Source organism: Ornithodoros turicata, chromosome 6 (assembly GCF_037126465.1).
Source record: "Ornithodoros turicata isolate Travis chromosome 6, ASM3712646v1, whole genome shotgun sequence".
NCBI classification, from domain to species: domain Eukaryota; kingdom Metazoa; phylum Arthropoda; class Arachnida; order Ixodida; family Argasidae; genus Ornithodoros; species Ornithodoros turicata.
This window is the reverse complement of record NC_088206.1, coordinates 65,283,800-65,299,971: the sequence shown is the minus strand read 5'-3', so window position 1 is coordinate 65,299,971 and position 16,172 is coordinate 65,283,800. Positions and strand designations below refer to the sequence as shown.

Genomic DNA, 16,172 nt, shown 5'->3' with positions numbered 1-16,172 from the left:
GGGACTGTTCGGAAAAGGCAGTTTTAGTTACAGTCATGTACAGTAGGTGGCGCTCGTTATAAAAGTCGGAAGCTCTTTTTTCCACACATAGAGGGCATCTGGCGTAAGCGGTTATACCTATAGGACTATGAGGAAATCTCCTGACCTCTCACTGTTTACAAACAAATGACGTCAGGTGCTACAATAGCGCCACCAACTTGGTAGACTGGAATTCGTAGAATAAAAAAAATAATAAGTAGCAAGAAGGCCAAATTAAAGTGTTGCATCTCATGTGCGAATAATTTCATACTGTAGCTTCTTACATATTATTAGTTGTATGACCTTGTTCCGCTCCAGTTTCTGCGCCTTTTCTAAAGATGGCTACCGGACTCTTTCATGTTTGTGACCCGCGGAATTCGGGCATTTCTCGGAGTACACGTGGCGTTTCTCCACAAAGCTTGCGCGGACTCTGTCGTACTAAAAAAACACATTACTCTCAGGATTACGACATTCACGTTCGAGACGAAGCAGCCATTGGGTGGGAGCCTTCTATTTCCGTGATGGACTCGGAATGTGGAGCGTGCTGAGGAAGATACCAAGGTGTCTTAGAAAGCGAACTCACTTGGGTGTACCTATTACAAAGAAGCGACCCGTGAACCACGTGAAGGAACTCGGCTTAGTGAAGCGGCGACGTTCTCCGTGCGGTTTGTTTCGGTTTCGCTATTTCTATACCAGCGTCACGATTACGTAACGATGACGTTTCCTGGGCAGAGGTATATACCTAGCTCTGTTTCGTCCAACCGTGTTGAAAATACAGGCGTTTTCGTCGAGAAAGACGATTTGACGCTCGATCTAGGTGTGCGCTAGCGCTCTGTGCACATGCAGCATGGTCTTCATGAGCTGCTGAGGTATGGCTGAGCTGCTATACGGGACGCTCTTGCGGCTTCGTTTAAGCGCCATCATGTTTGTCATTAAATGACTGCGTCACACTCACGTAATATTAGCGCTCTATTTCCATGGGAAATATAAGTGTTCTTGAACGACATACTATACTACTATGACGTTTTGCGCAGTTTACGAAACATATGATTGGTGGTCCAGGTTACATTCTGCGTAGTTTTTGGCTTACCTCAAAAGACTTCACAGCGTCTTCCCTAATGAGTCCGCCTTCGGCTAACATCCCCTGAAAATAAAGCTGCTAAAATTAAAAGTGTCACGAAAGAAATGTCATTGTACTCTTCGGCTCACTGCCAAACGCGTGCAAAATGCGATAGCATTGCCGCTGGCAGTTGCTCACACTTGACAGGGGCCTCGTGCAGAAACACGGACGTCACCTGCAAACTGGTTCGTTTCCTGTGAGCCATGTACTGCTTGCGACACGGCTGTCTGAAGTCAGGTCCCCGTGGTTTATCCCATCTCAAATCTCGAGGCTTTGCAAGATCATTTATTTCGAGCGAGAAACACGTGCAGCATATGGTCCACCTTTAAATACAACTACATTTTCGAGGGCAATCGAGGAAATATGGGCTGCAGAATTACTGACAGGCGATTTCAGACAACCGTGTCGCAACATTTTATGAACCTCACCTCTTCGGTGCACATTTCTGAACAACTGGCCGAGGGTAATGCCGGCACGCTTTGTGCACGCCAGTTCCTGGCATTCTCGACCGAACGCCACTTACATTCCTCATCCTTGGCCAACGCGTGCAGCAATGACGGCATATCTGTGAGCACTTCACTCTAGCTCACCATCGCTATACTACATTGTAGCTATACTTGCGCGAATGCCTACACTGAACAGGAGCAGCAAGATGAGAGAGGCGGTACCCGAGACGGGGAGGGAGAGAGACGACACAACAAGAATTCTCGAAGCAAGGCCGTACAGCAGAGTTCATTCTGAAGTACGCGTGGACATGGTGTGCAGACGCTACGCCTTCGTTGGGCGCGAAGGTGTCGCAGTGTGGTGGCGCTGGTGCATGATAGCGCTGGAAGAAGGAGGAGGAGAGTCTGCCGGGACAGTTCCTTGCAGGTGCTGCTCGAGGAACGGTGCAAGCTGGCTTCACGAGGAAGGAACAGCAGCTTGTTGCGTACCCGGGCCCTTTGGGGTGCACCTTGGTTGTCTTCAACCTCCACTGCGCTCCACAGTCCACTCCAGCTATGGGATCGCTCCCGCATCTTCCGGTTGTCCTCCGTCGGTGCAGCCATCCATCGGACACGGATCCAGTGAACCTCTGCGGTAGCCGCGCGGTTTGGCTCGGTGACGTCCCTGGCAGCCCATAACACCCAGGCAGTAAAACCACGCTCTAAACCCTCGTTTGCGCTTACGCCTCAATGTTTCCCACCAGGCTTCCCACACCAGGTGTGGGCCAGCTCACCGTGAAGTGTACGGGCCAATTCACCACACGCAACACCGGTAGCGGCACTATATTTACGGAAGTGCGCCTGCAACTTTCCAATAAGACAAGGCTGCGGGCCTGATGCTGAACTGAACATACCGTTCGCTATCGTTATTACTCGAAGTCGATGCGTTCCAAACGTCACGTCACGGCACGTGAAAACTCTTCCGGTAGGCTGGAATTTCAAAGAAATGGCACCACTGGTCATTGCAAGAGAGCTCGTGACGAATCACAGCGAAGCTCCCCCCCCCCCCTCCCTTATCGCGCGGTAGGAAATAAAGTAAATTTGAGCATTGAGCCGCCCCGGTCTCGATGTAAAAGCCTTCTGTCCCGTTTCGTCTCGATTCGATGCGGTTGTGTCGTTGTGTCGTATTCATGAAAACGCGACTACTGAGTGAGCGTGCCCGTCGCAGCGTTTCTTCTCGACACAGGCGACGCGGTGCACGGGGGGACGAGGACGCCCCGCTCTCCTTCTGGCTACAACCAAACTGACGCGACACGCCTTCACCGATGCTTCGAAAGTGCGTTAAAAGGACGATCGCCGACGGAAACCGATACGACTATATGTTCGGCATCGACCGACAATGTACCTCGCTAATTTTTCCAAAGGAAATGTGCTTAGATATTGAAGGAATTAAATACAAAAAATCAAATTAAATTTAAAAAAAAAGACATTATTAATTATTATTATTAAATACATCCGCGCTGGTTCCGCAGCTACAGAGGCGTGACGTCACTCCCTTGGCGCACGAGTGAGAGGGTGGCGTTCAGAGGAGAAAGGCGCCGTCCAGACGGGGAATGCCACGTATCTGTACGAAACGCCCGCAGGGCCGCTGCATTCCTTTTAGGGCGTGTCCTCATTGGTTCTTAGGGAGTGACGTTTGCTCGTTTCTGCAGAGAGGAAATTCCGGCATACTGTCATCATCCAGCATCTGCTCTTGTCATGTATTCCATCGCGTAGTCAAACAATGTCCCTGTTTCGCGTGGGGTTTTCAATACCGTGGTCAATGGTGCACGAGGAATAAACTGGCACTGGAGTTTCGAAATCGACTGGAACGGAAGCCAGCGTGGCTTTAAACGAGTGCCATCGCACTTAAAAGTCACGTGTCTAGGAAACGTTACCCTGGGATTCGTGCAGGGACGTTGTCATCGAATGAATGCAAGACAACCCTAGCAGGTCATTTGCTGCGGTTTTTGTCTGAAAGAGAGTTCTCGTCTAGAACTGCGAAGTTCTTCGTACCGGAAAAAGGATGTCCAATAACTTGAGGAATTTCTCGAAACAGGCCCAGAATTCTTCGCGCAGGTCTTGTAGAGTAGCCTAAAGAAAACGATCGATAATTCTATTGGGTGTACAACGCAGAGGTATCGTGTGAAAATAAACAGCGTGCAGGATGAAGTATAACCTGATCATCTGAGAGCGATGATAACGACGACAATGAGGATCAATGCTGCCATAAACGGTAAACTGACAGAAGTCTGTTTGACGCGAGCTCGATGCCTGGCGCTACCCCTAAATTTTTACCTCCACCGTGGTGGGCGCTCTGTGTGTCGTGTGTGCCCCCACTGTGGCGAGGATGAAACGGCCCAACACTTGGTGCTCCTCTGCCCTCACTACAACAGTCGCCGTCTGTTTATCTTCACTGCTATCCCTGGGAGCATCCCATACCGGGCTGTGCAATAGGTCTGTGGCAGCAGGTCTCGTATCTTACATCCTTCTCTCGAACCGCTTTTAAACGCTTTCTCTGTGCTCTCTCACACGTAGACGCACACATTCCCAAATACATACGTACTTATGTACGTCAACGTCAGTTGACATCTGCGTTCGCGCTGGTATGTATTAATGAACGTAATTCCAAACAATCGTCCTGCACAATCTCGCTTAGTGGCTCACGGCCATATTTTCAGATGAAGAAGGTGAAGAATGTTCCGTGAAGGTAAAGTTAAATGGTAATGGCGACTTCGGGTGATGCATACAGTAATCGGAGCGAGAGCGTCCAGATCGAGTACACGCTCTACACGGGACTCGCTTGGGGGCAGTCATCACTCGAATTTGTCGGACGCTGTACCGGCTCTACAGCTCCGCTACGAGGGTCGCTGCACTCGCTACGCATTATGCGTTCGTGAACTACCGGCAGCGTCGTTGGCGTCATCGCTCACTTTGGCCTGATCACAAGCGTAGCCTGGGAGAAGTAGGTCACATTTTCCTCTTTGTCGTTCGCATCGGTGTCAATTGAACTTTCATCGGTAGGGGAAGATGGGGCAAAATGGGGTACTTAAGGGGAAAGCGGAAGTTGTCACTACGGAAATGGAGGAGAAACTGGAAGAGTTTTTACTTCAATGCACGCATTTATCTCTCGGCTATATGCTGATGATTGCACGGCAGCCGGAACAATCCCGGACGGCACATTCAATGCATTTACTATAGGGGTATAACAAACGTCCCATTTTGCCTACCCCTGTGGGGCTAAACGGAACAATGGTATGGGGCAGAATGGGGAGAGTTCACGTAAGGTACTCATGAAATTGATAAGTACAAAGTATTGCTTCCTTTATTCAATTTGAAAACTGCCCGTGTACTGCGAGCAACGCTACATCGTACCGCAAATAAAACAGACTAAGGTAAGATATAATAAGCCGTTAATTTGAACCACAAAAGTCACAAAATCATCGTCAATCATCGTTGAACCACAAAATCATCGTCTGTTTCATCAGTGCCAGCGCAGGAACTCACTCAGCACCGCTGCTCACGTTAAAGGAGCATTAAAGAGGTATCTAACATGGCAAAAAAACTGCTGTCATATTGTAAAGCAGTATGTGAAAAGCATTCCCCCAAAATATTTTTGTCCAAAGATGTTTCACCGTGGCGCAATTAATTTGCAAAATCGCCCAGCCACTCTCTCAAATCACCCACGCTGAGTGTGACGTTTGTGGTAAAGTTCATTTGTTGAACATTTCCTCATTCACAACCTCACACAACCTCATTCATTGGTAGGAAAAACCGTCTGCTACATGGAGGAAGGAAACACAAGGAGCGGCCCCTCCGACAGTTTTCTATCGGGACGAGCGTAGCCGGCTTCGCATTGCATTCTGGGATGCTCCTGTCTACCACGTGACCCTCCAGACAGCATGGCTCCAGCAAAGCAGACGACGCGAGCTGTAGTTGTGTCGCAGTTCAGATGGGAGTATTACGTTGATCGCGTGCTTGCACTTCATGTGTGTGTGTTCGAATGTTTACCGTTCTATTAGAAGACAAGTCACATTGTGCAGAACGCAAAAGGAGTACGCGGGACCGGAACATCACGTGTGGCAACGGTTACTTCCAACGTATGTACTTTTCTTGACTAAGTGGTAAAGAATGCCGTCCCATTAATCATATTTGTGCAACAACAGAAGATATGAAATGAATCTGCGGCAGAGTTTGAGGTCCGAAATGAACAATTCAAGGTGATTCGAAGACACACGGGCGACTAAAGCAAGTTACCGTGTACTTACGAACAAAACGCGTTCCCGTGACAGAGCTGCTTTCAGTTCAACGAGAGCCGCAGCCGGGACAGGAACACATTACCATACGTCGTTTCTACGACGGTGCTCACATTTTCACAATAAATTACTTTCAAAAGGAAAAATCATACGGAGAGCAGCGCGAGAAACAAAGCCTTACAAAACCGAAACTTTAGAGGGGATCACGTGGTGGACAGGAAGCAATGACAATTTTGACTCGAGCGACCGCTAGTGGGTGGCTACGCTAGTCTGGAGGGAAGAGCCGCTCCTTGTTTTTCCTTCCTCCATGGTCTGGTACGAACATTGCGAGCGGTTCCTTGTTGACTTCTGTCCTTTATATGGTTTATATCACATTCTCTCAAAAAAAGCAAAGCATATATGCAATCTTGACCCAATAAGGTTGCAATCACAAGAGTAATATATCCGTTGCTTCTGTGCAATCTCAGAATTCACAGTAGCAGAAAGCAAGCGATGACGGCGGGATTGTGGCGCCACCTGTTAGCCACTGAACCAACTGTGCAGTGAAAACGGTCAGAGGCTGCACACTGTCGGGAAGCGCTGGGGTTTCGCTGTACAAGACGCAGTTAATTTCGTACTGCACCACTCGTTCTTCCCGTGGTATCTGCGATCCCAAAAAAACGTGGTTGTGTCGTTGACAGCCTTCAAACCCTCCGTTTCCGACATCACGCAGCCGGAGAACGCATGGCGTCTCCGAACCGGTAGCAGACGCTCCGGCCTGCGCGGTGTTGCTCACCTCGATCATGTGATCCCAGGTCCAATGAGGAGCGTCCCTACCACTCGCGTCACATAGTGACGCGCGTGGCGGCGCTCATCACGTGTCTATCGTGAAGGCGAAGCAGGGCGTTTCGCGCACGGAACGTTCAGGGAGCTATTGCAGGCGTCCCAATTTCGCTACAGTTGCACTAATTGTGTGAAAACTGTTTTCGGCCGCCTAACATTCCATACTGACCAAAAACAAACAGAGTTGTGTGCTTCTAGACTGCTCCTTTAAACGGATGCTGTATCATATTCATTTCTGCGAACTCGTACGCTAGTCACCTGACTTCAGTGCTCGTAAAAAAAAAATAAGCTCCCCATGTACGTGGCCAGCTCTTCCTCTAGTTCAAGAGAAAGGACAGACGTGAAGTTTCCGATGTGCTTGACGGAACCGAGGGCCTTCTTGTTTGTTCCACGAACGCTTCTACGGTGGTAAGCATCATCATCATCATCAAAAGAAATGTCTTTTCTCTTCTTTTCACTATTTATTTTAGTGTTCGTGAACAAACATTTTCTTTTTGGCACGGTGGCAAGCCACGCAGACACATTCAATTATCTCATTGTATGTGGTACACTCGTGCGTACTCATAGTGTGCCAAGAGAATTCGCCAGGGTAGCATTGGTCTCCTTTAGTACATACTCGGAGTACCAGTGTCAAGTACAACAGAAAGAACCGTACACGCAATGGTACACGCAGTACTCACATTCTTAAAAGGGTCCGCGTACCCGTAACACAATCGCATCATGTGACACATCTCTTGAAGGTTCTGTAAGGCACGAAATCAAAGCACATTCAGGAACTGTTTATGACGACTGTTACGTTATCAAAAGTCGTTTGCGCCATTTCTGGAACAGTCGAGAAAAACGGGTTTTAATATCTTACCCGATATATCATGTCTGCCTTTATGTTCAGGTTGATTAAGGCATTCTTGCAAGCCATTATGAACGACGTTGCAAGTCTGGCGCCTCTCGCCTTCTTCATAGGATCTGGTGTGCAAACAGAGACAACCATATCAGCCTTCCGCTGAAACAGAAGCGGACACCTGCATTCCCGTTGCCGGTACCTTGACGTAAAGCCCAAAGAAAAATTTGGCCTTCAATAAAATACTATATTCACTACTAAAAGAATGTATTAATTCCGTATGGGCGTGTCAGAATCGTTTATATTATCGGGACAACCTGGAGCCTTCCACTAAAGCTCCACGTAAAACGTAACGTGGGCTTGCAAAATACGCCTGAGGCTAGATGTCACTTTCAATGTGGATAACAAATCGAATTATGTCACATGTGTATCAATTACTTCATAACGCTTCTTACGGCCCAGCACTAGCACCAACACCACCGCCACCAACATCAACAACAAACAAAAGAGCACCCGAGAAGATACGTTAGGCCCAATTTACTTACGCATCTTGTCTGCACACCAATCAACACCAGAACTACTTACTTATAGTTACCATCACTTATAGTTTTTTTTCTTGAGAAATTCGAACACCAGTATTGTTGTCTTACTACCCGCACTTTCACGCGTTCATCTGGTGAATATTCGGGGAACACGTACGCTGTAATGTTTATTTTATTGCAGATTTTACCTCGACGTTCTTACTTCCAACTTTAGCGACGCTCTTCCATTGCTTGCTATTGAACTGTCATTCATACTGTCATTCTGTCATTCAACAAGCTAGTTATATATCAATAAATTTTATTACTCTGATCTGATGGTGTGTACAATAAAAACAGTGCGAGATGTACACATACAGGCTGTACGGGCTAAAACAAGCAGTGGGTTCCCGAAACACATTTCCACTTCCTTCGGTTCTTACATGGAGTCTCATTTCTTGAAAATAGCGAGCAATAAGCAGTACATATGAAGTGACGGTGAGCAGCAGCCAAATCATCGCCGAAGTTCTTTCCACTTGTACGTACACCAGCTAAGGGGTTCAGAACAGGTTGAATAGAAAAGCAACGAACGTCGGGTGGCTTATCGTTAAAGGATAACAAGTGAGATAATGTCACATGCTTTGATGTAATTTATATCACATCAAATACATGTATTAATTAAAAGAATGTATTAATTCCGTGTGGGCGTGTCAGAATCGTTCATATTATCGGGACAACCTGGAGCCTTCCACTAAAGCTCCACGTAAAACGTAACGTGAGCTTGCAAAATACGCCTGAGGCTAGATGTCACTTTCAATGTGGATAACAAATCGAATTATGTCACATGTGTATCAATTACTTCATAGGTACGGCCTAGCACTAGCACCAATACCACCGCCACCAACACCTCCATCAACATCAACAAGAAACAAAAGAGCACCCAAGAAGAAACGTTAGGCCCAATTTACTTACGCATCTTGCCTGCACACCAATCAACACCAGAAGTACCCTCGACCGACAGCAAAATCACCGTCGTCAACGCTGCCAGCAGAGCTTCCATGCTGTTTGGAGTACTTCACAGTACTTACAGCGGTTCACGGCAGAGTACAGCAGTTCTGTAGTTCTAATAGGGGATTTTGTGTTCGAGAAGCGCCAGCGCATCGATGCTCACGTGAGGGTTGACTCAAGAAGTTTGTTATTGATGAGCACCTGAACAAATATAGTCGGCTTGTTTGATATGTATTAAACGCTTTGCAGGAACGCACGTTGTCCTTATTTACAGCTCCGTGTTGCGAAATGACGGAGTATTATTTGTACATGTGGCTGTTTCTGTTTTTCTTTTTCTTTTATTTTTAGTGTTGTGAACGTAGGACGCGGTGTTCACATTTGGCGCTTTCATTATGGTGAGCTAAAATGAATGGCGTGCTGAACGGCGACCACTGGTCTCTATAGTATAGGCTGAATCGCGCATAGGGTGCTCCACAGCGGGGTTACCGGCCGCCATATTGGTGGGCCCAACGCATTCTGTCGTCTGCATTTAGTTCAAGCGGGGTGGCCCGTATTTTCTAAGATTTACTTTAAACTAAAGGGCATGTCATGCCAATTTGTTGCTACTTTGAGTACACTTCACACGGACAGAGAAAGAGGGATAATTTTTCACAGGTAAGCTCTTTATTTTGAGGAAAAATCTGTTTATTCGTATCGCATGCATCTGACAACTCGGACTTGTCTGCATTGCTACTTCGCTGGTGCCATTACGTACTAAGAAAGTATGTGTGGCTGCTCCTACAAATCTCAAGACCATGTATTTTCTATAAACAATGCGCTTGTGCTTGCAGGTTCCCCTCACAGTCGCTCAGCTGTGCCGAAGAACCGGATGCAGAACCTACGCCAATATGCCAATTTGTTCCACTGTTCTTTTAATCTGTGAGGTACGGTGGAAGTAAATAAACTGCTGTGTTAACCTCGTATGTGCAGTCGCTGCTACAGCGTGTGTGATAAGTCATGCATGTCCATGCTCTTCCGGTATGCAGCGCTTCGAATTTCTGCAATGAAATACGGTGACAGCTGAACAACTGCAAAGCACTCGTGACAATCACGTTATTTTAAGTTGATGAATGGGGGGTTTCATCGCCAGGGTCCATACTCCACGCTGGTGGTGATGTGGTGAATAAAATACTGATCCCCTTCAGAATAAGGATCGAGGTTGTGTGTTCTGGAATACATACAGAGACACGCGTAGAACATAATACGATCAGAAAACAACGAAATTGCACACCGGCTTGACGCAACAAATAACTAAATAATAAATAATAATAAATAAATAATACATCATAATAAATATTAATTGATCACTCTTTTGACTACGCGAATGCTGTGACCTTAGCCAGGGAACAAAGGTGGGGCTCCAGGAAACTGCTTGAGTCATGGCACCTGCGAGGAGAACCTTTAGTGTGTAATACCAATCGCGGCCCCCTCCCCGAAGTGTTCGCCGACCTGGTTAAGTAATCCGCTGGTTGCGGTCGCCTCTCATTTTGCTTTCACTGATGATGTCCCCCGCATGGGAGACGAAACGTCTGCATTAAAATTGTTATTTGTTGCGTCAAGCCGGTGTGCAATTTCGTTGTTTTCTGATCATGACTTCTCCTGGCTTCTGGAATATTTTTGCAACATAATACGATAACGGAAAAAGTCAAACGAGAACCATACAACACCAAACCACACAATAACGAACGAGAACCGCGGAACACCACACGAAAACCGAACAGAAACGAAAACAAACAAAAAATATAAAAACGGAAGTACCTCACAATAAGAAACAGTGTGAAACCTTTCTGAGCAAAAAGAATGAATTTTATAGGTTGACATTCACCGAATTCACCTTCATGCGTATGCTCCCTGTGCACAACACTTACGGCCCCCTATTCGGAATACAGGCAGCGGAGAAGAAGCAGAAGGCAATTACTATTAAAAACAACAGGAACACGGCTGAAGCACGTTTGGAATACATCAGCACACTGATTCCTAAGAAAGATGCGTGCTAATCAGCAATGAGGAGCGTTTAAAGCGGAATAAATTCTCCAAATCAAATCGCTTCCCATTGTTTCCTATGGGACGGGAGCAGCCGGCGCCATTGGGCCCTCCAACATGGCGGCCGGTTGCCGCACCTCTCTCCCACGCGCCCCTCTCCAATGCGCGATCCAGCCTTTATACCATGGAGGTAAGAAACTAAGGAGATGCCCTAAGCGTCTCTCCCAATGCAAGCGAGCGTGCTGTGACCCGCGCATGGCATTGTGGTTAGTTGCCCACACACGTGACCCATAACGTCACGGCAAGACGTCATAAAACATGGCGTCCTCCATGTCCGCGGCGTATCTTACCTGAATACAGAGACGAGCTGCGGCCGAATAGCTTGTTTCCGCTTTCATAACAGTTAGAAGTTATCACACCCGTTAAAACACAAGATAGATCATCTCGGTGTGGAAGCAATGGATCACTAAATCGCTAGAAGACGTACGCACGTCATCGTGACATTGCCTGGCTTCTCTTCTGTTTTGCTCAACTTTTGCTGTGATTTTTCACGCGGCAAATCTTCAAACAACCCATAACCTTCAAAGTATTGTGCGAATGGACTCTTTGAAGGTAAGACGTTTGCTGAAGATGAGGTTTGCTAAACTTCCAAGCCTCCGCGCAGACCGCCATATCGCAGAAACATGTGGGGATCACGTGACCGGGCAACTAGATGGGCGTGGTATTGCCTGGAGCGACCGCTAGAGGGGTCCCAGGGCCCTCCGATCTTATAGCCCTCTCCTTAGTTTCTTACCTCCATGCTTTATACATAGAGATCAGTGACGGCGACTGAAACCGGGTCATGACAACGGGCCTGCCGATAGGTGGCTACCAAGGGCTCGGCCCACCAGCCCAGTGCCGCTTCTTGCGCCCTCACGGCCGCGTGACCCCATGGGCAAAGAGCACCTGGGAGCGCCTGGGAGTTTCCGCGATGGCCGAAATTGAAGCAATCAATGGCGGATACGGGAGGGGGGGGGGGGAGAGAAAAAATGTGGGCGTGCTGATATGTCACGCTTCAGAGATATGATTACGACGGACGGACGAGTTCGCGTTTTGTAGTGTTATGGTAAAGGCAGCGTCTCAATGCGTTCCAAGGAAAGGTGACTCGGCGTATCTTCCGTTTTGGATATGGTGGAAGGCTGCTAAAATTTTGGCTGCAGGATTTTTTTACACCCCATTGTTGTACAACCCAACATGATTGCGCTTGTCATATAATGCATTGATACACTGGTGCACAGTGTATAAAGTTTTGGGCGCGACAGACTGACCATCGAGATACACGCTCTGAAAGACACAGAAATCCTTCCATACTCATGCTGAAATTTCGTTTAAGACGCCATTTCCGAAAACAGCGTCATGTACTAATAGATGCAGAGTATTTGGAAAATCAATCATATACCTAAGCCAATTCTTGACATGAAATTATGCAACCTGAAGAAAATCTCCTTACTTACATCATAAGATGTAATCGCGTCGTTTGACAAGCAAAAGTCGCGATGTACTATGTATTTGTCTCGAACATCGTACTAGAGGTAGTGGAAGGTGAGATCTGTTTAGACAGAAAGTCACATACAGTAGGAACTCTGTCTCCTTTATACCTTCATCGTACGAGCAATGGTTTTCGCTTACGATTTAAGAACAGGGTTTATACACTATGTCACTGCTCTCCCCCTTTCCCGGCTTTTCGCGATGCAGCAAGCTTTCTATTGAAGAATATGAACACATATGAATCCACAAAAATGATGCTGAAATTTAATTTCACGGTTGATATATAATCAGAATGAATCAGCTGGATTAGAAAGCATGCCATGCTGCTACCAAAGGGGAAAACAGAACCAGTTCCAGCAGAAGAGACTCTTCCTACTGGCTGAAGTTCTCAAAACGAGGGCGCACTCTCAACGCAACAGCTCTTACTGTTCGCTCCATGCTGAGCAGTGACCTGTGTACTTTGTTTTCATGCACGCCACCACAGAGCAGCCAAGTTCGCAAAGTACATCATGACCGGTAAATAGAGAGAGAGAGAGTGAACTTTCATGACTTTAGTGTTCAGGAGCAGCATGTGCTGCCAGACTGGCAGGCAGCTCGTTCGGAAGTATCCACCATCTTTTATGCTACGCAGACAGTGTATAACGTCCTATTTTGATACAGCATTCAGGGTTACCCCCGTAATCTCAGGATCACTAACCTTTATGACTTCCAGAAAGACATCGTCTCGCTGTTATCAGGCAGTGTTCGAGGTAACTCGTTACAAGTAACTCGTTACTGTAACTAAGTTCCTTTTTTTGGCAACCAGTAACTTAACTCGGTACTTTTGCGCCATGGTAACTTTCAGAGGACCTCGTTCCTTTTTCAGGTAACTTTGCCAAAGTAACTTAGGTTAAGTTCCAAGTTACTTTTAACTCGCTTTTCACTCACGTCCACATATTTTCTTGCTTTCTCTCCGGTTCATTCGTGGCATTTTTTGCCATAAAACGTGATATTCAATCAACGACAGTATTTTGTTCAGGAAGTAAGAACCGCTGTGATTGAAATGAAGCTGAACCATTGTGCGCCCACAGGGAGTAAGATGCAAAGTGTTCGAATAGACCTCTACCAGAGGAGCGTCATCATGACATTGGTAGAGAGACTGAAGCCCAAAGAAATCGGAAGGAGAGGGCTGGGTTCCACGAACGGGCACTTGTTGGCTGCCTCCCATTGAAATCAAAGTAGGACCGAGGGTCGCGTCCCTTTAAGGGACCATATCTTAAGACCGTAGCTTTCGGGCGCGACCTTTTTCACCTCTAGCTTCGAGCGTAGTTCAGTTCTACCAAATTTTGGCGCTGTCGAACGCTATGACGTCATTTGTTTACAAACAGGGAGAGGTCTATTGTTGGACATAAACGAAAACGATCTAAGCGTATTCCACTACTCCACAGGCAACTCAAGGTCTAACTCAACTGCTCACGCGCTCTGGACCTGCGTAATACTATTTTGTGTCCGAAGTCTCTTGGAAATAAGTCGTTCTTTTTTTAAGTAACTCAGTAACTGCGAGTTACATTTTAGGCTGAAGAACTTCGTTATTAACTTAGTTACATTTTGCACACGGTAGCTTAACTGCACTTTTTGACGGGTAACTTCTCAATCTATGTTATCAGGTATCATGATACATGCCGAGCGCCGCTGCTATTTTCTTCATCATCGTTCTTGAGGAAAAGTTTTGCTGCAAGCGAAGTTGTTCCATCATCTATAGTTTTTTTTTTCTTGAGAAATTCGAACACCAGTATTGTTGTCTTACTACCCGCACTTTCACGCGTTCATCTGGTGAATATTTGGGGAACACTGACGCTGTAATGTTTATTTTATTGCAGATTTTACCTCGACGTTCTTACTTCCAACTTTAGCGACGCTCTTCCATTGCTTGCTATTGAACTGTCATTCATACTGTCATTCAACAAGCTAGTTATATATCAATATATTTTATTACTCTGATCTGATGGTGTGTACAATAAAAACAGTGCGAGATCTACACATACAGGTTGTACGGGCTAAAACACGGGTTCTTACATGGAGTCTCATTTCTTGAAAATAGCGAGCAATAAGCACTACATATGAAGTGACTGTGAGCAGCAGGCAAATTATCGCCGAAGTTCTTTCCACTTGTACGTGCACCAGCTAAGGGGTTCAGAACAGGTTGAATAGAAAAGCAACGAACGTCGGGTGACTTATCGTTAAAGGATAACAAGTGGATATAATGTCGCATGCTTTGATGTAATTTATATCGCATCAAATACATTGCAGTGTAGTACATATGGTCGCGGTATTTGATGATGCAATCGTGTGTAAAGCACTGCGCGGCCCTACGTTTTTCAGCCGGTCAGTGCCCGAAGCGACGAGGGTTTATCAGACCCCTGATTAAACCGTCGAAAACTGTTTGTCCGCACACTTGGTACGCTTCCCTACTTATCCCGGCCACTTACCGGCCTAATAAAACGCGGAAGAATACACATTGCAAACCCTGACCTGGGAACTTAATCGCTTCATCGCCGTTACGGTCGTATGAGCTAACGAGCGGCGGGAAATTCAAAAAGGCGGGCGGGAAATTCAAAAAGATGAGCACGTGACACATTGCGCGTGACGTATACCACGCCCTTCATGTATCGCGCGAAGAATGCCGTTCACGTGTTTTATCACGTGCCCTTCTCGACGAGTGCCCCGCCCCTCGTTAGCTCCTAACGCGTGCAAGTGATTAAGCCCCCAGGTTCGATAATTATTGCACTGCGCACGAGTCCGAAGCTGGGGCCGGATTCACAAAGAGCTCGCGCGACGGAATCTGTCGTAACTCCTTCGTAGGGGAAAGTTACGACGAAGTGTAGATTCACGAAGGGCGCGCGTCGCAAAATCTTCGCAGCTTACGGCGGAATCCTGCGAGAGCTCCAGAGTAGTCTTACGAAGAAAGATGGCGGCGTTATTTGGCAGCGGCGAATTTGGAGATGGGAAACAACGACTCCGTAATACGCGCCAACGCATTGCACTTTGCCACAGAACCTTCGAGACCATTCCGAGGTGACATTGAGGCACTATTTTGCTTGGCAACCTTCAACAAATGCTTCAACTTTGTGCTCCGTAAAATCGGGTCGCAGAGATTTTTAAAGCATCCCCTACACCCCGCTAGGACACCCCCAACACCCCTCCAAATTGTCTGCAAGAAAGGCAAAAGAAGCCATAAAAACTGCAAAACTGCCACACACCGTTTACAAGACACCCTCACCCACCCCCTCTCCGAGACGAACATACTGGGAACATATTCGCTGTGTCATCGAACGCGTTTCGCCTGTGATTGCATGGCATCCATTATGGCTACCGAAAGACCGAGAGCACGTGCAGTAACAAAACATTTGGGGACGAATAACTAGTCTTCTTCTAATGGGACGACTCTTATTGGTGCGATTACAAATTTTCGTCATCGTTACCATAGCGAAAACATAGTCTCGCACCCTCTGGGTGTTTCTCTCTGAGGTACACATGCCCTCTCCACTACGATAGCTTTGTGAATCGCGCTTACGACGCCGTCGTACGCGCGTCGCAGGCTAC

At 46.9% G+C, this 16,172-nt stretch overlaps 1 long non-coding RNA gene across 1 annotated transcript in view; it reads right to left on the bottom strand.

Moving 5' to 3' along the window:
- LOC135397065 (uncharacterized) overlaps positions 1-16,172 on the bottom strand; it is a 167,435-nt gene that overhangs the window by 181 nt on the left and 151,082 nt on the right. Inside the window, exon 2 of the long non-coding RNA XR_010423577.1 lies at positions 1,109-1,162. This is a non-coding gene — a long non-coding RNA (uncharacterized LOC135397065). The remainder of the gene's footprint in view (positions 1-1,108; positions 1,163-16,172) is intronic.